This window comes from Notolabrus celidotus, chromosome 21 (assembly GCF_009762535.1).
Source record: "Notolabrus celidotus isolate fNotCel1 chromosome 21, fNotCel1.pri, whole genome shotgun sequence".
NCBI lineage: Eukaryota > Metazoa > Chordata > Actinopteri > Labriformes > Labridae > Notolabrus > Notolabrus celidotus.
This window is the reverse complement of record NC_048292.1, coordinates 24146727-24168962: the sequence shown is the minus strand read 5'-3', so window position 1 is coordinate 24168962 and position 22236 is coordinate 24146727. Positions and strand designations below refer to the sequence as shown.

At 40.2% G+C, this 22236-nt stretch overlaps 1 protein-coding gene across 1 annotated transcript in view; it reads right to left on the bottom strand.

Moving 5' to 3' along the window:
• Positions 1–9918, bottom strand: part of slc38a4 (solute carrier family 38 member 4) — a 46222-nt gene extending 36304 nt beyond the window's left edge. Inside the window, exon 1 of the mRNA XM_034674079.1 lies at positions 9613–9918. The gene's annotated coding sequence lies outside the window, so the exon portion shown is untranslated. The remainder of the gene's footprint in view (positions 1–9612) is intronic.
• Between the last annotated feature and the right edge of the window lie 12318 nt (positions 9919–22236).

Genomic DNA, 22236 nt, shown 5'->3' with positions numbered 1-22236 from the left:
AAGCATTGGAAATGTGTTTATCCGGTTAGTAAAGGAGGCCAGCACAGCTTTGTATGGATGGTGAAGTATCCTTAAAGGTTGTTTTGCTCACTGAATGTGACTCTACTGAGGCTGATTGTACTGTAAGTGGTCCAACCTAACACAACCAATCACAGCTCTAAATAGAGCATGTCGTGTAGGACAGATTTACAGCTGCTGGTTACATTCAGTACTTTGAGTTAAATGGCTTCTGTGCTCGGTCATAATATGTAGCAGTTGAAACCTTTGGGGGGCAAATGTTGGCGCTGCAGTGATACGACCACATCATACAAAGCAGAGAGTCACACACATCTGGTTTAAAGTGAGTGCACGCGCTCCAACAGATGATCTGTCTGTGGATCCACATGGCAGCAGTTTATGACGGCAAAAGAAGATGAAACAGTTTCACTTCCAAAAGATAAATAGGTCAACGATGTACTTCGGTTGGAGGTGAAAAGCGACAACTAATCCTCAAATTTTTATAGTCCTGTTGTATTTGGCAGAACTTTTGACCTAGAAACTTCCAGATATTTGTACAAACCCTGATTTAACAGGAGGCGTCTGATGTTTCTGAAGATGGAAATCACAAAATGGAAATGCCTAAAAACTGAGGTCTACTATTGACTAATATTCAGCTCAGCATATTTCTGATTTTCCAGCTGAACACTTGCACACGTGGAATGTATGCGAATGTTTCAGCCAGGGTCATGATTTTTCTGCTGACAGGTCCTGAAGGCGAGTTTTAACACCTGATACACCATTTTGTGCGACTACTCTGCAGTCACATTATGAAGCCCGGTTTTAATGTAGAGAAAAGTTTGAACTTCACTTTGAGGTCTCTTTATCCCAATGCACCCTTATTTTAAAGAATCCGAAATCTGTCCCATGGACTCTCAAGCCGTCATAGCTGGCTAGGGTCTCTGAGGGTTTGATCCTCAGAGCAGTAATTTGAGCTTATGTCAGCATGCTAAGTGATGACAATGCCAACATCCTGATTAAGCATTTAACTTTAACATTTTCTTCATTTTAGTTTGGTAAGTTAGCATGCTTATGTTAGCCAACTGGCAAATCGTTAGGAGCAGACATATTGGCAAGTCATTAGGATTCCTCCTCTTGGGACCATGAATTGCTGAACTCTGCAGCCAGCTTGGCTGAAAACACAAGGAGGTAGCAGATTAAGAAAGGCAGTCTTGGCTAGACTTGACACATGGAAGTATGAAATAATCATATTAAAGCAACAAACCCACATCCATAAGTACTGTAGCATGTGAACTCTTCTGCACTAGTCTGCACCTTAAGTTGAGCTGATGTCCTAAAAGCTGGACTGATTCAAAGTTTTTCACTATAAGACACTTAAAAGGAGCTCAATGATCCAACACATGCTTTTAGGTTGAACTAGGACAGCTATGATTTATGGAGGTATGAAACATGAGCACAAGTGATAAGACTGCAGAGAAATCCCTCCCAGGACAAACACAAGTTCCAGTTTCTCTCCCACCACAGTTCTGTTAGGATAACTTCTGCAAATGCAGTGTTTCTGACTGTATGTGTCTCAGTGTACTGATTGCCACACTTTGTTTTTCTATAAGAATAATCCATCAATCCTTTCAAGCAGCAGAGCATGAAGTATTTCATTTCAAGTATTAAAACTTTAACTGCACAAATGTATGACCTACAACTTCCACCAGATCCGTGTCAGGTCCGTGTCCGATCCACTGCAGTCCTGCTCCGTACTCTCTCGTCCGTCAACACCCACCAGTTGTGTTTTCGTAACGCAGCACGGAGCAGGACTTCCGCACAGCTCAAGTCATGTGACCAAGTTTCCTCTTACTGAATCAAGGATTCTCCTCCTCTTCTCATCCATGTTGTCTTTCTGGCTCCGTTCATCATGACGGTTTGTTGTTGTAGTTAAGTGAAATACGATCTGGTGATAACACAGAGTGTTTTATTCTGAAAATTAACCGGATGTTTTCATTTTGTTTTGGTGCCTGACTTCCTGTCCCACTCCATCTGCTCTGTTGAGATTGATGCATCGTCCTCTGGCATCCGGCAAAAATAGAAGTCTTGTGTATCTGATCCGTTGCATTCCGACCTGTCTGATCAGAGACGCAGCCGGAACGCAACCGAGTGGATCCAGTGGAAGTTAACACATTGACTAGAATAGAAACCTATCAGATCCGGTGCCGTGATGGATTGGAGACGGATCGGACACGGATCTGGTGGAATTTGGCCAGCGTACCAACATCAGCATCATAAGCTCCATCTGTTTGGTAAATGCAGATCACTAGCTGGTTTCTCCAAGTCAAATGAATAACAGCCCTCCAGCGCAGAGAGGAGTAAGTGAGGGCAAAATGAAATGAAATAATCATACTAAACTTTTATCTCCTGCATTGAGTCACACAATGACAATGAATAGATTATCTGCATAATTGTAGGATGTTTTTTCCCCTTTTTGTGTTTTGTTTTAAGATGTAACCTCTTTATTCATGCTAACAGCACAACCTCACATCAAGGACTATAGGGAATTTCTCAGAATCCATTCACAACCTCATGACTTCTTTACGCACAATTTCAGCACAGTTTTATTTACATAGGCTGTCTGTAACATTTACTTAACCAGTATAAATACAGTTTTGTATGCATAACTTGAATTATTTAGCTTCAATATGTGCAATGAAGGCTATTCGAGCCTGTTCAAGAACTCAGTTTTATTTCAATCATACTTTAAAGCTTGAGCGCAGCTAATTCGTGACCATATGATGGTGACTGATTCAAAACCGGTCCTCAGCACATCGTTTGTGTTTTGCACTACGTCAACTCATGTCTCATTCAGCGGTAAGAAAACACCAAAACATTCTCGAAGTGAAAGTTAAAAACACAAACAAACATGAAATGTACGCTTTGCAGGAGGCGGGCAGAACGGCAGGACAGGATTTGATTGGTTTCATCATTTGGCTCCTGATGGCAGGGATTGGTTGGTGTTTTCCCAGGTTTACAGCAGCTTTTTTTTACCTCTTTTTTAAGAACACATTATGTATTGATTACCATCGGGACATAAAAATCATTTTAACCAGTATAACAAAAAGTGGATCTAAATCTGATTACCAACCCCAGCTTTAACAGGAGTTCCAGATAAATCTGAATACTAGGTTTGCATGGGTTTGGTTATTGATTAATTTTAAAGGCTAATGAAAATACATTTAGAATAAAAACATACTACAGTTGGAACCAAAGACAAACAACATACAGACTAAAACTCTTTGTTGTCATGTGACATAAAGGCCAGTTGGCCTTTGGTAAATATAGTGTTGGCCTCTTGTACATCAGCCTGGTGTCCTAACCTTGTTTGTGAACTTGCTCTGGCAGTCCCTCAGCTTATCGGGGAGTATTGATAAGCCTATTCATGTAAACTAAAGATGGCATCACCATCACACTTTGTAACATTGAATTTTTTCAGGCTAGCATTGGCTCGATGTAGTGAGGTCACCTCCAACTTGACAACCATGAAACTAAAACTGTACAAATACACAATATAATTTACAGTCAAGCTTTAATAGAAACAGAATAATCAGCTGATTTACATAACACATTTCAAACTTATTACTAAGGGGGGGAATGTGGAGATTCATGGAACTGATCAAATTAGATTATTGGTTAGATAGATAAGATATTTAAGGATATCATATGACTGTCATTTTGTCCCAGAGTGAACATGCCCTACTTTGTAATGAGCCTTTATTTCTGAAATAAGCTTTTCCCTTTCAGCAGACAGTAAATTAAATCGTCTCTGTTCATGAAAGTTCAAAACTCGTCCTTCTATTATGTAAGTGTGAATACTTCATTTTAATCAGTGAAATTATGTAAAATAGATGATAAGAACACATTGTGTTCACACAAATGTTTTTCTCTTCTGTTCGGGTGTGTTGACAGGACAGTGTGGGTATAAACACATTCCTGTTGCATCAGTGACCATGAAGCTCTGATCATTCAGAGGCCCGTTTTGGGACATGTTGGCACTGGTCAGGCTTGGCGTGCTCCCATGTTGAAGGAGGACAACGACACATTATAACGACATTATCTTTCCTAATGGATTAGATTTACAGTTTAATGATGGCTCACTTTTCAGTTCTGATTCTTATTAAAGTCTTGCTCAGATTATTGGATGGTAGTAGATAGCAGACATGTTGAAAGCAAAAGCTTGTTTCTGCGTACATTTAGGTCTGCCAAAATTCACAGTGGATTAAAAGCAAATTGAAACCCTTTTTAAAAATAAAACCTTGAATGTTGCCATGCATGTTTCTTTTCGTTTCGTTTTCTTTGATTAACATGGGAGGGAGGGGATCTCAGATGGCAGTATATGATGTAAAAAGACACTGCAGAAGTCACAGAAGTTTACAACAAATGATACGGTAGGCGAAACTGACTCTTGACACTATGAGGCAGTTTATTTTTTTGATATTAATGCTTTGTTTCATTTGACATATTCACAGAAAACAACAGGATTGATTTGACGAAAGAGTTGTGAGCAGAAAAGAGTGTGAAGCAGCTTCATCATGTGCACATAGAGCACATCAGTCATGATATGAGCTTCAAGACCCCCGTCCCCTTGCTTGTAGGGAATTTCCCAACACCCATGCAGCTCACCCTTCAAATTTGCACAAGTTTTTAGGAGTGTAATGTTAAGTATAAATACAGAATTAGTTACCCTTTTGTGGTGAAACTAAAGATGCATTTCAACCAAGAGTTTCGGGGACTTTTAGCCCCCAGAACTACTTTACCCTGAACTAAAAGGTCCCTGTGCCCCCCATTGTTGTCTGCGTTTCGACCGCGGGCTGAAGTCCCGGGTAGATTGTGCAAATCAGACCAGTAATGTATGGAGGGGAAATAAGTAATTGCACTACACCACCAGACCAGTAGAGGGCAGTAAGACAAAGGCGAATGCCATTCATCACAGATGACACCATAGAAGCAGACGGACAGGCAGGTATCATTATGAGCAACACAACAGTTAGCCTGTTAGCATGAAGAGACTCAGCTGGCGCTGTTTTAGATGGTGCTATATTTCATCACAGATGGATTCACTGAATCAACACGTGAGAGGAGATAAGCGCGAGTAGCAAAGACGTTTCAACACGGCTTTAAAATCCTTTTGAACTCAAAAAGCTTTGGCAGAGCTCGGCCGGTGTTTTGGTTTAAACAGCGACCCTGTTGACTGGAGACTTTCAGCCAGATGCATCCCTCATAAACGTCTTTAGACAATCATGAAATATCTGATGAGGATATAACTAGTTTGAATTCCAAGGAACTCCCTCTGTGTTTCAACAGCTGTGTAAACTCCACAAACACTGACACGTTCAGCTGAAGGTCTCCAGTTTAAAGGGTCACTTTTAAAACCGTAACCCCGGGAGAGACACATTCACAGTGGGCTGAGAGAAGACTACTGTTACAAGCTGCTAAATCAAGAGAATCACAACTTCTTCTTTTGAAAAGTACACACACATACAAAAAAGTTAGAACAAATAAAAACAAATGAAAGAAAGAGAAATTAAGTGAATCACAGATATGTGTGATGTTATTGTGGACGGCGGGCGGAATAAAAACACTGCGGTTAATCCACCAATCAGACACATTCAGCATTGCAGGCCCTGCCCCCCAAAAGCCCCAGGACCTTTGAAAAGTACTAGCCCCAGGGGCTTTTTAGGGAGGAGATTATCTACCCCTGAACTAAATATAGACCCTGGGTAACGCACATAGTTCTGGTGTGAAGTCCCTAGTTCCGTGGTAAAGTTCCTCTGGTCGAAAAATGCCTTTAAAAAAGGATACGTTTATATAGAAGTTGACTATTTGACAACTAGTTCCTCTCATTACTAGAAACACTAGCTTTGGTTTTGTACACTTTGGGTTTCTGAGGGGACAGGGAGATCAAAAGTGATTCTAAAAGCAGAAGTTTGACAAATTAGGAAAGATGGTTTCCTTATTTGGGTGTCACATACTTCCACTATGTCTGTAACATAAAAATGAGTCTTTAAATAGGGAACAGTGAGCCTGGTTCTGTGCACAGCTGACAAATGCTGTCTTCCTGGCTCTAAAAGAGACTTTAAGTTCACTTAACAAAATGTATGCTTTTTAAATGCAATTCATCTTACTGAATCAAAATCCTACTGCAACTTAGAGCTCAGGAGGCCTCCAAAGAAATTACTGTTCTTTAAATGTAAGATGTGTTGGACAGCAGTGTTACCTCATGTTTTCTGCAGCAACAACAAGTTGTAAAAAAGTTCAGTATAATGCACAAAGTGGTAAGGCAGCTGTGTCTGCAAACATCCCTCCATGTTTATAGGATCTACAGCAGGACACTGAACCCCTGAGGGGGACCTCTGACCTCTGACCAACATGAGACAAATAAAGGGACTTTCCCCATGAGGACTGACAGTCCACTTCACAAAGTTCCAGTGAATGAGGTGTCCTCCTTTTACATTCCATGTTGTTATATCATGTTATGCTGCAGGTAAAAAATAGTCCTGTAATTAGATTGTACAATTTACTACCTTCTCAGATTTCAGGTGACTGTTTTGACAGCGTTTTGGAAAACTTCCCACAGCGTCTCTCCTTTGTGGTTGAGCCTCACTTTATCTTTGTGTTAGCAATATCCACTCCTTTGAAACTGACTCTGCATCTGTCTTACAGCTCGTTGGCTCATTCGCACTCCAAGTTACATCAGCCGGCTCCCGCAGCGCTCTAACCCTGCAGCTGGTCAGCAGGGTTTGACCTACATGTGTCATTCAGTCTCCTGACAGCCAATGAGGAGTGAGATCCCGCAGCCAAGCCTGGCCCTGCTGACAGGTGTTTCAACCTTTGCTGATGTCGCCTCTCTCCTGCAGCCTCAGAGGGCTACTTTAAAATCTCTGATGGGGAGTAAAAGACGTCCAGGTCAAAAAACGACAGTGTTTTAGTTTTAGACATGACGCGGTAAAAGTAATGGATGGATGGAAGACAACAATCCCTCATCTGGATGATTAAAATACAATGTGTCCATTAAGTCTGTCTATAACACCTTTACGATGTTATAGACAGATCAGGGTGTGTGTGGCTCCATCTCGACACATTCAAGCTGTCCTGTTATGCAGGACAGGAAGTAAGCCGGACATAAAGTGTGAAACTTGTGTCGTATCTCTCATGAATCATCTCCCTCTCCAATGTGAGGAGTTTCCTTCTTCTTCAGCTCATTATATATGCAATTAGGATTTAGTGTTGTACGGATGAGGGTGCACAGTGCTGCTCTGCACAGCAGAGAGTGAAGATGCCAACACCTCATCACAAATCAGATGCAAAGCTTGAGCAAACTGCCCAGAGCTGCAAAACTTGGTGCTAGGGCTTTTCTGTGCCTGAATATCATCTGTGCAATTTGCTTTGTAAAACAGACCTTGAGGAGAAGATAGCAGCTGCAAATGATGCACAATTCTTGGTGCTATTAGCTTCAGCAGTCTGTTCTTAGAGAATTCCCCCTGAGCGGTAATGTAGAAAATATTTCAGTGTCACGTTTTCTATAATAAGGTTAAAGCAGCTGTCTGAGTTATTTTTTAAACCCTTCAACAGTTACTGTATGTAAGTAGGTTCTTTTTTTCATTCCAGCTAAAAAAAAATCATGATTCAATCATCATATCAGGAATCTGGGACTTTTTTTAAGTTCTAAAAATGTTCAATCTTAAAGTTTCACATCAGCTGAGCTCTTCCAATTTACTAACCTTAAATATAATTGCGCATTCCCATCTAACCTGAATTTGCCTGACAGACAAAACCAACTACTGATTCCAAAAAGAGTACAATCAAATTCAAAACACTGCACTGTTGATGGTTGCGTTCGCCTTGTGACACTATCTGAAATCAGTCTCTAGTTTAAAAACAGTATTTCGTTGTGCAATAAGAGCTCCTCCTTAAATAGGCTGTTGCAGTCAAGCAACACACAAGTTCATTGTTTGTTTCTTATGAAGTATATTTCTTAAAGAAAACACAGTTTCTCTGTGTATGTGCAGCGTTTAGTCTTTACTATCACTGAGGTTGACAGACACAGCTGGTTGTTATTACCACTGCAGATACTTAAAAAAAACATTTGCCTGAGATGTAGGCGGAGCTACATTAAGGGAGGACATTACATCAATTTTGACTGTTACATAAGTTAGGTGCAAAGGGGACCCGAGGGGGGGAGGGGTGGGGGCGTTGAAAGTGTTAATGCACAGTCTCTGTGTGGCAACTGGGTATTTTTAGCAGTCAGAAGAGCTCTGGTAGAAACTGAACTCATCGTCTGAATATGCCAAAACTGAGATTTTCTCTGCTGAACCTAGGCTTTGTTTTAGTCGCCCTGCTGTGCATCATTAGGATCAAGGTGTGTTGCCTTTAATGCCAAAGTAAAAGTGGAGTTATGTCAAGGAGGAACATAAAGCATTAGTGCAATGAAAGTGACAACTGAGCAGATGCATGAAAAACATCCAGGCACATATTTGTACATTCCCCATCAAGACTGACTGATACTGTGCTGTACTGTCAAATTCCTCAGATTTTCTTTTTCTAATAGATAACCAAGCACTAACAGAAAGAAAGAGAACAAAAAGTCTGGATTAAATGATAACATGAAACAAAAAAGACACAGCATGGTGTTACAAAGACAAAAGCGTAAAGGTAAAACTGAGAGGAACTACTCAGGGCGTCTTTCAGCTTTAACTACAAGTTTCTGTGAATCAGATCAAGTTTTAAAAAAACAAACATTTGTTTTACATTATTATCTACCCGTCCATGACAACAGTTGGAGCTTGTGATTGCAGTCATAACATATTTATTAGTCCTCCCTGAGCTGTGCAGGCCACCCATTGACGCTGTCTGCTGTTACATAAACCCACGATCTACATTAACCATAGTCCCATCACTGACGTCTTCTTTATAATAAACCCGATTTATTTCTTTCTACTTTCAAGTTGCACACACTTTAAGATGCACATTACCAGGCGGTAAAAATGATGCAACTGGAGGCTTCAACAGTCGCCTTTGTGTTTTCTCTCAGTTAAGGCGGAAAAGCAGCACAGCACAGAAAGTAAGCAAAAAACACAACATGCAAAAGAGTACTTTCAGCACATATGATCAACTGGTGCCTTCAGGGGGAATGTGTATTTTTAAAGCGACAGCCAGACACTTAATTATCACCTTGCACCAAAATAAGCGTAATTCACTTGGATAAATAAAGACGCGTGTTTGGCGCTTTACGCTGCTTCCTATTGACTGCAGGCAACACCCTCCACACACGGCTACTGTTGCTCCATATCTTCAATGTACGAGTTAGTGAATGCAATAAAAAAAAAAAGCAAGCTAATTAAAACCAGAGGCAAGCCTTCAAAACGTACCAAACTCATGCACAAAGTGTGTCTGCTTTATGTTTTGTAAAATGTTGTAAATCGGCTCAAAAACCTCAAAGCAGCTTCATCCAGAAGCATTTTATTAGTCACAATTAAAGTACCCGCTTCCAGAGAGTCAGATATGGTGGTCTGGATTAACCACATAAGCACATGTAGGTAGAGTAGAAATGAAAAGTACATGTAGGGGTCTTACCGGCTGTTGGAGCGTGGTGGACAGCTGCAGCAGGCGGAGGAGGAGACGGACTAGTGAAGACAAGAGTTGGAGACCCTTCCCATTTAACAAGCAAGGACTCAGTGGAAATTTCCATCTGCCATGTGATGATTGCAACTCCACGGGCGTCGTGTTACAACGCTGAGCACTGCTGGGGGGCTCCCAATTCTCTCAATCACTCCACTCCTCCTTTTTTAGTAACCCATTGACAAAATGCTTAAACGTGAGCTTGGAATAAAAAACATTTATTGCCTCTAATTGAGGATTGAAGTGATTCAATTTGTTCGATTTGATTCCATTCCCTCATCTTAGATATATTGTTTCAGTAAATAATAATCAGTGTGCATGTGTATTCGGGCTACATGGTGTTTGTGCAGCGTTTCGGGTAAAAAGGAGGGTTTATTTAATGATTACGCGCGTGTACTGACGGGATCCTTTGTTTACATTCCGCCTGGCCACGTTGTAGGGAAAGAAAGGAGGCTCCACACTCCGCATGCACTTCAATTACTATGTTTTAAAGGGGAAGTGTGGAGGAAAAGCAGCAGTATTTAAAACAGAAGAATTTGTCTCAAAATGCAGACATTCAATAGGAAAATAAATTTAGAGAGGAGATCTCAAAAGTGTTTCATTTATGTCTCCTAGACAACAATGAGATCTGTTTGAAAGCAAAATGAGACTATAGCTTATGTCTCCTGTTTCTCATTCTTGCTCCAGAAAAAGGTTTAAAAATGCCTCAGCTTGGTCTCCCCTTTCAGTTGAAAAGGAGATCTCGTCAAAATCTGAAATGATTCTCAGGTATTTCTCAAGTTTTGTGACTCCTTTTGAGCTCAGTTGGAGAAATCAGGGAGCTCTCTCAATTGTCTCAATCTAACCTCATCCATTTGTTTTTGTCAGACTCAGTTTTTGTGTCTCAAGCTGAGCTCAGATGGAGCAAAGAAAGAGCCTGAGCTCATCTTTTCACGAACATTTATAGTGCCCTGCAAATTACAATTCTCATTAAAACATTTGAACCACTTGCAAGATCAGCTATTTAGATGTCAAATGATCTCTTCTTTGACTTCATAATATGGTCCTTCCTTTACAAGTCTGTTTGAGAACAAAACAACTTCACAAAGATTTAGTGTATTTCAGAGAAATTGCAAAAGATAGCGATTTCATACCAGGTTTGACAGATGATTTATTTAAAATATAGGCTGCAAAAGGGCTGACCAGATTTACACAAATTATTACAATTAAAGGGGTGGATTCTTTTGGGCGCTGGTGGCCTAGCGGTCTAAGTGCACCCACATACAGAGGCTACAGTCCTCGTCACAGGGGTCGCCACTTCAATTCCCGTCCAGTCGACCATTTCCTGCATGTCTTCCCCTGCTCACTACCCCCCATACATTTCCTGTCTCTCTTCAGCTGTCCTGTCAAATAAAGGCAAAAAGGCCAAAAATATATTTTTAAAAAGAGAAGAAAATTAGCCATTAATGAGATCTCTCATTTAAGTCTCAAATAAGACTCATATCATGGTCTAAACTCTTTCTCTTAGTGAATTTTAGGAGAAACTAATGAGAAACCAATGAGAACAATTTGAAACTTGAGTGAGGCTGAAGTGAGAATCTCAATTTTGTCTCCGGAGACTTAGAAGAGAAAGCCTTGAGCAGTAAAATTTTCTTCTAGGATAATACCTCATTAATGATCAGTGTATGTCAGTGACATTTTAACAACGTAAAGTCCTGTGAGGACAAGTATAAGACAATGATAAGGTAAATGTTTTATGTCTGTAACTGCTGTCATTGGGTTGGCAACAAACTGTGAAATCCTTTCTTGATTTTGTAAAGAAAAGAGTAAGCAATGCGTTTGACTGTTAAAAGATAGCAGAAAGAGATTTTTTTATATGTATACAGAACAAGAATAGTAACTTAAATAAACATTTTTTCCCACAGCTGTCACTCATATTGACTAAAACATTAAAGGGATATTTCAGTTTAATAATTCTTAGAATAATCTAATTTTCCCATCCCACCAAAAGAAGAATCTCTTATAAAAGGTTTCCAGTGATCAGAGCATTATTTAATAATTTCCACATCAGCACAATGACAACCAAACGGCACGCCTGTCTTCCTTCTTGTGTTTTTACTCTGCATAAAATGTCCTCTGATATTTCCTCCTCCTGTTTTCAAAGGTGGAAAGAGGAAGCTGATGTTGGCCTGACAACATCCATCCACAGTTTTCACCTCTTTCAATGCCAGCAGGCATCTGGCTGCTACAGTCCCCATATCCTGTTGGATGTATAATAAGATGATACACAGTGCTCTCCACTTCCTACCTTCACAGATTGCAGGGTGAACACACTGCTCAGCAGGCTCTTAATGTGCTTAAACAGCCTCACTCCATTCATCCATTATTTAAACCCACATCATGTGAAGGCTCACTGGCTGGAACACACCCCAGCATGTACGGTGACAGACACACAAGTCAATCTAATACACATCTGCTGAGTTCACTTTGCCTGCAAGTCATTTCTGAGTGTGTGTGGTCCCATGAAAACCACTCCTGTCCATGAGTTTCCTAAAGCTTACTGCTGCTTATCAACAGCTCGTCTCATGTCTTATAAACTAGAACAACCTTTGCATCACCTGTTTCACTGCGTGGCAGCACCTGGCTCAGATCCCAACCGAAGAGGTTTGAGGTACTTCTAATGTTGTCTCCCTCCTGTCTACTCTTTGTTAGTGTTGTACACACTCTCAGATGTATGTCGCTTTGGACAAAAGCATCCGCTAAATGAAAATGTAACATTGTAATGTCTTGTTGCTTCATGAACGCAACAGGAGATGTCTCGTGTTTTGGATAACAGTTCGGAAAACTCAGTAAAGCGTGTCACATGAGGGTGTGCCTCTTTCAGCTGACACTTATTAAAAACTCCAACACTGTGGGCAATCAGGTTTGGTTTAGGGCAGAAGGTAAATAAATAGATCCTGAGAGCAAGTAAGTCCAACATAATGAGTCACCAGTCCTCAGACGGAGGACTGTTGACCACATGAACTCAACATGTGATGATGTGTCTGCACCATGGCAACATTTCTGTTTCATTTATCTGTCATTGTATTTACATATCTGACACTTAAAATTAAAACCCTGAGATGGAAGAAGGAAATGAAATCAGAATGTGTAAAACCGTCCCACCCAAAGTAAATTTGTGAACCAAAATATTTCAAATCAAAGTAACATGTTACACGACAACCAAAGCTTTTCAGAGAGTACGTGACAAATCTTGTGAAGCCTGAAAGTCTGCTGTGGTGGTAGTTTGAGGCGTTTGATTGGTCTAAGAAACAGGACCTGCACCCATGAGACATGAGTGTGAGTCCTGTGTCAGAGCAAAAATCAAATTGTGATCATTTAAAAAAACTTTAAGTTCAGTCTGGCACCTGATGTTGTGTTGGTTGAAACTTTTATTGCAGTATCAGACAATGTTTAAATGTGGTGTCTGGGCTCCAGCCTCACCACTGCTTGCAGATTTATTTTACTTGCAGAGATTGAGTAGTGATGAGATCATACCTAAAAATCCTGAGCTGCAGCCTCCAGGTGGATGCTCGGGTAGTGGTGGAGCGTAAAGTTGAAGTGTTGCACAGGTGCAGGGCAGCGGAGTGATCGGAAATCCTGCAGCTTAAGTAGAACACCAGTTTGGAGGGTAAGTTTGAAAGGTGATTGTGAGAAGGTCATATGTTGTACGGCTGTTGTATTAGTGTAGGCAGCGGACGGGGGAATTTTTTGAACGTTTGGTATGATGCAACCAAGCAGACCAATTGCAGGGCTGTCTGTCTGCGTTATTTCGCAACAGAATTAAATTTTTTAGGAGGTGCACAAAAGCGGCAACCTCCGGTCTGAAAATATGAAGCCCATACAAAGTGTTATAAACTGCAATTCATCGAACATCCACTTGAGGCTGACTGCAGAAACACCGGAAACCACATACACACCCATTCAAAGAAGACAACCTTTGCAGCAGAAATAAAAATGTTTACAGACTGGTTCAAAAAACTGCTTGGGTCCACGTAGCTAATTTTTCTATCGGCACACACTGTACGGGGGGTGATTTTTTTTTCTAACGTGACAGTTCAGAAGATATTAAGATTACGAGTTTTGCCCAAATAAGGACATGACTTACTTGACTGACAGGCGGGAACACATAGCTGTTGACTAGGAGGCTCAAACCCCGCCTCTTTACCTCACACTAAGTTTGGTTGAGTTCAGCATTTCCAATATGGCCCCCACCGACGATTGGCTTCAAAACAGCGCACAGGAACAAATGGGTGACGTTACTGATACTACGTCCATTATTTATACAGTCTATGGGTGCACATCAGGCTACATACTTAGGCTTTGTGTAGGTATAAGGCTATGCAAACCTACAGTGAATGCTGCAGTGCAGATTTGATGCAGAGGTATAAATCCGGCTGGCACAGCATTTGGACCACTTTTTTTCCCATCATCGCACCTTTGGGACATTTGTTACAGTCCATGATGTCAGTCCAGTGACTCTCATTTGGCAGAGGTAAGGCAATTAAAAATGTGTCTAACATAGTTGTGTGATAAAAGTTAGGATTATCTTATTGATTTCATTTTATAATTGGTATCCAGTGCTTCAGATGAGTAATGCTGGACATGGTGTTTAGCAAAGTTTGTATGATGACTTCAGAGTCAGAAAACAGACAGTTCTGTTGTTCGTAGAGGATTGGCCGTTTTTGAATGGCTCTACTAATAATGTTTTTATTTTTTCACAGAACTGATAACCTAGTGACCTTTAACATTTTACTCACAGTAAACCTGAAAAGCTCTTCTTTTGTTAATTACTTCAATTTCAAGGTTATAACTTGAACACATGTTTACAGTTCTCACAGCTCAAAATGCCCTTTTCCCTAACAGCATGGAAAAGTTTCCGATCTGTTGTGTATAAATCTGGACATTTTAATTTAATTGTCTGAATGTAGCTGTATCTGATTACTGACAGAGACATCCTTCAACTGTTTCTCTTCACCCTCCTCACTGATATTATTATTATTATTATTATTATTATTTTCATTTAAAAGGACCATGTATATTAATTTACATTTTTGTAAATACGCCAGAATTAGCCAAAAGGCTAGTTTACATCCATAGACCCTTGCCAGATGTTAAAAAGGCTCCCTAAAAAGATCAAGATTAAAGAACAAAATAAGATAAAGTAAAATTAAAATAAAATAAAAAAGGGAGATGAGAAACCAAAATACCATAAAAAGAAAAGAAAAGAAGAAAAGAAAAAAAAGTAGAAATAACACCATATGATTAAAAATTACTAAAAGCTACACAAGGAGATTACATGACAGTTTTTGAGAAAGTGTCCATGGACACAAAATACACGGAGCAAGACAATCAGGAAGCAGCAACAAGGAAATGTTAAAGAAGACACATGCAGACACAACTTGACAACATTTAACAGTGCTGTTCACATTTGCATCAGACAGTGAATATCAATCATTAAACTAGTGGCATACAATTCAAATGAAGCAACATATTGAGCAACAGATGCACACAACGAATACAACTCAAGCATATGACCTGCAGCCAGTGAGATAGTGACCTCTTAAGTCCTCACGTGCATCACAATCAGCCTTTTCAAGTGTCAGTCTCCTCACTTCAGCCCTCTAACCTCAATAAAGATAATGAAATCAGTAAACTGACAGAAATTAAATTTGACCTACATGACGACAGAAGCATCAGAGGAGGCTAACGGCCACGGGACAGTGGATTATATTGCTGCTTCTTTTTCTTATAGTCACATTTTATATTTTCATCTATGTGTTGCAAAACTCATTTTATTCAGCTTATTTCTACTTTACTTTGTACCAGGCAATTAGAGGCTTGTCATCTTGAACATTATTTAATCCATGGTTGACAAATTTGATAGAAGAGGGAGTCAGGAGACTTTTGATTTAACTTCCAGGGAAACATGAGAACTTGGCACAGAGGTTACTGCTGTTTCTTCACATGATAAGGGGCCTGTGCCTGTCTTTTTTTGTGCTGGCAGTGCCCATGACTTAAATTTCAAAGTGCTTCCTACTGACACTTATTGTTGTGAGGTAATGAGAGTTGACCTGCTTCCCTTGGTAAGTACAATTAAGTGTTTTAAATTCTTTATCTACTTCATATTTGCTTTGATTCTCTTGTATTTTACAAAGAAAATGCAAAAAACGTTGATGGAAATTGTATATTTGCAATATAAGCAAATCTATACCAGGTTATTGTACCCTAAAAAAGCAAGTGCGGTCAGCTTGTCCTCCGTAGAAACCTCTGCCATGTATCTACAAGGTAGATATCAGAAGTCCCAGTGACGAGCACAGCAGTGTTCAAAAATGGGACCATTTTCAACAAAGACCGCTGTGAGTGCAGCAATATAAAACAGCTGACGCTGAGGTTTTTTTTTTTTCCAGATGCCAAAAAGCAGCACTGCGTTGGTTTTCCACAGAAGATAGGTGCTCCCAACTTAAAACGCTGCTAATGGTCATAGGCCCTAAGAATTGAACTCACACAGTGACATACAGCCAAACCAGCGGCAGCTATCCTGCCCACTCTGATCAAACTCTGTTGAACTTGATGGTTTGGACATGAGCAGACACTGCCAAACAGAGATTACATAAACTTCAGACTGGGGAGTACCTGTTACCGGGTGATGACTCCCATTGAGCAAACTAGTCAAACAAAAGCTCTGGTTATGTAAGCAGCACAGAAATGACACAAAAATGCATTGAGAAATCTCTTCTCTAGTTTGAGTGATCACTGAGTAAACTTAAAGTTGATGGACAGGATTCAAACTGAAATTACGCAAGAAACTGAACCTCTTTTTTCGCATTCTATAGCTCACAGTCTGAGAGAAATGCTCTGTGCAATCACCCACTGTTTCCCAGACAATAACCACATCTGTGTTTTTCTGTGGTTTGACGGACAAACGGCACAGGGGGGTAAATGTACAGACGCTGTGTACATGTTTTTGTTCAATCCAACATCTGTCTGCTTGATTTGGAGTATAAAGAAGTTCTCATCGGTCAGAGGGAGAGAACACAGACCCTGAAAAAGACCCTTCACCTCTCACAAATGAATGTTTATCCAGATGGGTGTTATTTTGACCATGAGAGCACAAACAAGCTAAGAATAGCCTGCAGTCTCAAAGACTAATAACAGTACCAACTCAGAGTGAAGTCAAAACAAATTGTAATGAAAGCTTGAATTAAACCAACACGTCAACACAACATGGAAAAAAAACATCATCACAAGAGTCACTTTGGAGTAACTAATCTGGCTGCAGGTATTTCTGGTTCAACAACGTAGTGGTCGAGCGAATGTAATAAGAACATGTGCCATGTTATGATGCATCATTTTGCTTCATGCTAACATCCATGCTATAAAGGCCCTAATGACTGCACATGTCATCGATGCATGAAGTCGACAAGGACTTACTGAGACTTGGGTATGTAAATAACATAACGTATTTAGTTAACATCTTGTACAGTAGGTAATCTCACTTATTTATTATAAAGCTCCTTTAAGTTCTTTTTATTTTGCTGGTTATAAAACAGACTGAGATTATTATTGATGCCTCTACATGTCCAATGAAATCAAACAAGACCATCAGCAAGAAGACTAACTTTTTCAGTCCTGAATTTTGTTTCCCCTTGAGTTTTTATTTGAAGATATTCTGAGTAAATCGATTTGCATCATTAGGGTTATATCTGTGTTAACTGACAGGTGATGTAGCTGTTTGTCAGGAGGCTTGAGGCCTGTCTCAACCAAGCGGCAACCTCCGGACATGAGAATTGAAGCCAATGCAGAAGTGTTAAAAATTGCAGTTCATCGAATGTCTGCTTGAGGCTGGCTCCGGAAGTACTGGAAACAACATACACACCAATTCAAAGAAGACGATCTTTACAGCAGAAATAAACATGTTTACAGCCGGGTACAAAAAACATGTGTAGTCTTGATAACTAATATCTCAATCGGCACACACTGTACGGGGGGTGAATTTAGTCAGAACTGACTTGATTTACAGGCGGGAACACTGTAGTTGTTGGCTAGGAGACTCAAAGCCCGTCACTTTACATTACACTCACTTGACAGCAGTTATGTTGAGTTCAACATTTCCAATATGGCTGCCGCCAACGATTGGCTTCAAAACAGTGCTTCAGAAACAGATGGGTAACATCACGGATACTACGTCCATTATTTATACAGTCTATGGTCTCAACTCCACCTCTTTGTCACTTTTCAGGTTGATTGAAAGATAGGTTGGATCATCTCCAGTATGGTGACCACCATCATTTGACTTCAAAATGCCTCGTCAAAGACCAGTGGGTTACGTCACTGAGGCTATACTTCAATGTTTTGCAGTCTTTGAGGATAACTCAGCATAGCCAGTCTTTGGGAATACCACCTGTACTACCATTTTTATCAACTCAAGGAGGGTTTTTTGTAAATAATGTTGCAAATTGTTTCTTTAGATTGTGTCTGCAAAACATTAATTCCATCTCATGTTATTTATCATTCATAGGAAGGAGTCTGCACTGGGTTTAATATTCAAAACCTGAATTCCTAACACTTACTCAAGAGGTAAGGTTGCGTAAATTGAACTTGAGTGCCTGCTTTATAGGCCAACCATCCACCCTGGCAAATACCATATACTATAGCCCATATATAGCACATTCATTTATGGACTTGACTGCATGTAGAGATTACGTTTGTCACAGCAATCTAGTAACATACAGAAGTCTTTTGTACAATGCAGAGCTGATAGAGAAGTACCCAGGGTTAGTGGAAGAGACAGCATCAACTTGAACATTCCAACAAGTAGGTCAAGAGGTCAGCTGAGGGCCCGACCCTTTTTTGTTACGCAGTTATCTAAGAGTTGTTTCTTCTGTCAATTCCATGTCAGTAACATTTCTTGGAAAGATATATCACCAAAGTCTAAATCAAAATGACCTAAAACAAAGTTATTTCACATGACAGATAGGAGCCTCAGCTACTGCGTATAGTAGGACCTATTTACAAAGCTGACAATCACAGAAATGCAACTATGTTCCAAGCTGTATCTTGGCAGTTCATCAGTTTATCACATCAGCAGCATATGCACATAGTGCCCTGCTTCAGTCTTCTTTCTTTCCCATCCAATCTCTTTGCCTGTGACTCACAGATGTGGAAAGAAATTAGAATATCTTCACTTTTGATGTGTGGCTTATAGCGGATTTATGATTTGACCATTGTCTTCTCCCTTTTTGTTGTGAGCCAAAGCAGCAGCTGTACTTCTCAGAGTGTTGATATCAGGAGTCAGAAATTTAAATTGATTTCACCTGAGCATGAATGTGCAGCACAACATGAGGAAAAACCTGTGGCTTCCTTATCAGAAACAATCACTGACTTCTGTCAGTGTGCAGAAATGTCATTGCCCTTCAACAATGTGAAGAGCATTGGTGGCCTAGCGCCCTATATACAGAGGCTATAGTCCTCGTCGCAGAGGTCTCCGGTCTGACTCCTGGCCGCGAGCATTTTCTCCATGTCTTCCCCCACTCACTACTCCCCATATTTCCTGTCTCTCTTCGGCTGTCCTATAAATAAAGGCAAAAAAAGCCCCGAAATATAGCTTAAAAACAAACAATGTGAAGACTTACACAAAGAAACTGCCATGATCCTGTTTATCTCACAGCACTGATTAACGGGTGATTGAAAACACAGCTTCATGATATATTTTACCCAAGATGCATTGCAAACAGGTGTGGTTTGCTGCAAAACTGACAGGAGACAGCAAACAATTACAGCTCCTATTGGTTTTCTACCAAACTGTGATCTGTGAACTCACAGGTGATTCCTAAAGTACAAATTAATCAGAATATAAGTTGCATTGATATATTTTGGGTTTTTTTAGGCGGGAAAAGGATTCACAATTTCAATTGTGTTCAGCGAAGTCCACATTGTGCAGTTTCTGAGCAGATGATGTGTAGCTCTTTCTAGTACCCCCTGTTGTCTCTATGTGGAGCTGGCAATCCTGCTGACATACTGGCACAGAATTTGAGCTTAACCTATGTTAATATTTGTGAGATACAGACCCAATGTCTCCAACCAATTCACTTGGAGTCTCATCCCCCAACCTCTGCTTGTCACTCGCTGTCTATTCAAGTAAACCAGCCTCCATAAGATGTACATACTCAACAGCATACAGCCCTTTTCTTTAAAGGCAGGATTATGACTTAATGACGGAGAAAAGCTGCCACTCTCAGCCTGTTCCACATCCCTATTTATTATTATTTTTGCCTCATTTTGGAGCATTGTCCACGGCAGAACAACGTCTTGTGTCTTGTGTCAGTTTGAAGTAGACTCGCAGTTATTAAAGGTTCAATGACTCTTGTGTTCAACCTCTACTCTGCTGATCTGGCGCACACAGGAGCTGCATTTCTCAACACAGTTGTCAATAATGACGTCATACCCTACTTTGAAGCATGTAGAAGCTAATGAAAGCAACTTCTCAGAAAAATGAACACTGAAGGCAGAAATCAGCACAATGACTTATTAAAACAGGAGGTTTTTATTTCACATTTTTTGACTCATGTTTAATCTGATCAGTTTGAGGGGAGGGGCTTTGTGACCTTTACTACAGCCCGTCAGTATTAGGGAACTCCCCACATTTTGGCCTTACCTTTGTGGGACAGTCTTGTCATCCATCTTCCTATACAGTCTATGGTCCATTCTGGTATTGGCTAACTTTTTGCAGAATAAAATTTCAACAATCACTTCACAACAACTTTTTTTTTTCATTGACATTATGTTATGATCATGTAGATGTAATAACAACATCAGTAAAGACAGCCTGAGTTGCAAAAAGAAAAAGAAAACACGGATATTCATTCTCACCGGGTATGAATACCTCAGATTTATCGAAAGAAGCCCTTTGGGTTGATTCATGTCTGATTCAGGAAGCTTTGCCACAGTGAATATGAACTCTTCAGTACTTGTTTTTATGACACGTCATAACGTCATCGCAACATTGAACAATACTGCCACACAATGCAAGTTTCCCTCTCACGTGCGCCTCTAATTGCTTCCATCATTGAATATCCATGCCAATCATGTTAGTGTTAAAGTGTTAAGGGATCCTAATCTGGCTCATTCTGTTCAGAGGCTGTTAGCAAATAATCATGCATCATTTTTAAAGGACAGTTGATGCATGCTGTTAGGTTTTAACTGAAGCTGACTAGCTGTAATAAGCAGTTAAGATTCCTGTGAACCTCTGAGCCCTCCTGTGTGCCCCTCATGCCAGGACAACAACACAATACTGAGAGGCCACGACATAATTTCCTGATTCTTCTGCTTCTCTGCCTCAGCTATTAATTTCAGAGGCTCGTTACATAATGTATTATGCAATGTGTTTTTCCGATGTCTAATTTTTCTGGCCCCTGCTCACTAATGGGATTGAGGGCAGGTTTGTTGGTGGCTAAGGCTGCTGTTGACATGCACATGCTCATGAAAGGAGCCCCCCCTCCGCGGCTCTCCTGCTGTCAGGGTCGAGCTGCAACAAACCCAAACAGTCCAACGGTCGGCAGGGTTGGTGGGACCACCGCCATGACGTGCACGTGTCCCAAAAGGTTTGCAGAAAACAGGGAACACGTGCTGTTAGTCAGTTACTGCACAGCTTGGGTCATCTGCATGGTCAATATTATCTTTGTTATTATTTTTTGGGAACAAAGGTAAATATTTATGGGACATCTGGTGTGGTATATTTCAGTCTGGATTCAAGATGTGTTTTAAAATTAAAATGTTCAAACAAAGTGAAAATTGTAATTGTGTCACTGTAACGAGGGAGGGGAAATAGAGGGACTTAGTTTATGTGTGCATAAATTTGTGTGTTCTGTGTTAAAATTTCATTATTTTGCATTTCAAAAGTTTGTAAGTCCATGTTAACAATGTAAATGAATTCTTACCAGTGTGTTGATTTGTGAATCAAATGAATGCAATGAAATATGATCTTGACTTTTAGATTTAGTGCATGCACAAATGTCCAATGACTCAATATGGTCTACAGTCATTCAAAGATTATTTTGATTACTCATTGATGTCCAGTGATCCCAAGTTAAGGCAACTACATTTGCACTTTTCAGGAGTTCCAGTTTGCTTTGCTTTCTCTGAGGAAGTCCCTCAGTCATCCACAACTCATTTAACAAGCGCTGTTTATCAAATTCTTTGATTTAGTTTTACCCACAGGTCTGCAATGATTCACATGCTCCAAAATGAAACTCTCACAGCTTTTGAGACGCGGTTTCTCACTGACATCAATCTGATTATCTGCATCTGCTTGCTTAGCTTATATGGTTGCACAAACTCACAGTATATCAGTGATATTTAAATTCTGTTTGGCACAGAGTGCATATTCATTTTGACTGGTGAATTGAGCTGTCAGGAGTTTTTTCAAATAAAATGTATCATTCAAAAGCATGGCAGTGGTTTTATTTCCATCAAAGCAGCAGCATGAGCACGAGGGCTGGTAATGGGAAATAAAAATGCAAACAATTAAATAGAAGTTAAGTGTTTATTTTGGACCGTAAT